General features: G+C 43.3%; 1 protein-coding gene across 1 annotated transcript in view; it reads left to right on the top strand.

The window, feature by feature from the left end:
- SLC17A5 (solute carrier family 17 (acidic sugar transporter), member 5) overlaps positions 1–1,174 on the top strand; it is a 72,097-nt gene that overhangs the window by 41,503 nt on the left and 29,420 nt on the right. The window lies entirely within an intron of this gene.

Here is a 1,174-nt window from a genome sequence, read left to right as displayed (position 1 = left end):
GGGAAGCGGAAGTTGTGGTGACCCGGGATCGAGCCATCGCACTCCAGCCTGGGCAACAAGAGTGAAACTCCATCTCAAAAAAATAATAATAATAAAATACAAAAATAATCCCAGCACTTTGGAAGGCTGAGGTGGAAGGACTGCTTGAGCCCAGGAGTTCCGAGACCAGACTGGATAATACAGCAAAACCGTCTCTACTAAAAATACAAGAAAAAATTAACCTGGCATGGTGGCATACACCTATAATCCCAGCTACTAGGGAGGCTGAGGCACGAGAATCTCTTGAACCCAGCAGACGAAGGTTGCAGTGAGCTGAGATCATGTCCCTGCACTCCAGCCTGGACAGCAGAACAAGACTCTGTCCCAGGGGAAAAAAAAAAAAAAAAAACTAACAAGGCTGACTGCACAGCCTTACTGGCTCCATGGACTTACCAGTTTTAAAAACTTAAAGTGAATCCTCAGTCACTCACATTCCAAAGTATACTGTAAACATTGGCCTGGCTATGTAGACCAAACCTTAAAACTTCAGACAGCTAAGCTGTGAAGAACTCCTGTGTCTACTTCTGAAAAACAAGATCACTCTATAGAAATATATCCACAAATTGCACTGACAGAAGTTAAATTGAAACTAGGCTTTGGCAATATCATGGGATGGATTCATTGTGAGCAACCTTATTTTTCCCAAGTTCTCTGTTAACAGAGCCTGATTATAATCTACTACCACATTTCAACTATAAAGTGGGGCTAATTTTTAAAAAAGAAAAAAATAAAATAAATAATATACTACTACAGTGATTAATTGCATTCAACTGTGCATTGAAAGGTTAATTTGGTAATTATCATTGAGGTAAAACTGAGATCCACAGGAAGATTAAAAATAGCAAATCCAGCCAGGCCCGGGGGCTCACACCTGTAATCCTAGCACTTCGGGAGGCCGAAGTGGGCGGATCACTTGAGGTCAGTAGTTCGAGGCCAACCTGGCCAACATGGTGAAACCCCATCTCTACTAAAAATATAAAAATTAGCCAGGCATGGTGGCAGGTGCTTGTAGTCCTAGCTACTCAGGAGGCTGAGGCAGGAGAATCGCTGGAACTCAGGAGGCAGAGGTTGCAGTGAGCCAAGACTAACCCTCTGCATTCCAGCCTGGGCAACAGAGCAAGACTCCATCTCAAAA

The sequence above is a fragment of the Mandrillus leucophaeus genome, unplaced genomic scaffold (genome assembly GCF_000951045.1).
Source record: "Mandrillus leucophaeus isolate KB7577 unplaced genomic scaffold, Mleu.le_1.0 Scaffold300, whole genome shotgun sequence".
Lineage (NCBI taxonomy): Eukaryota > Metazoa > Chordata > Mammalia > Primates > Cercopithecidae > Mandrillus > Mandrillus leucophaeus.
The sequence above is the reverse complement of the archived record's forward strand: the minus strand, read 5'-3'. Positions and strand labels throughout refer to the sequence as shown.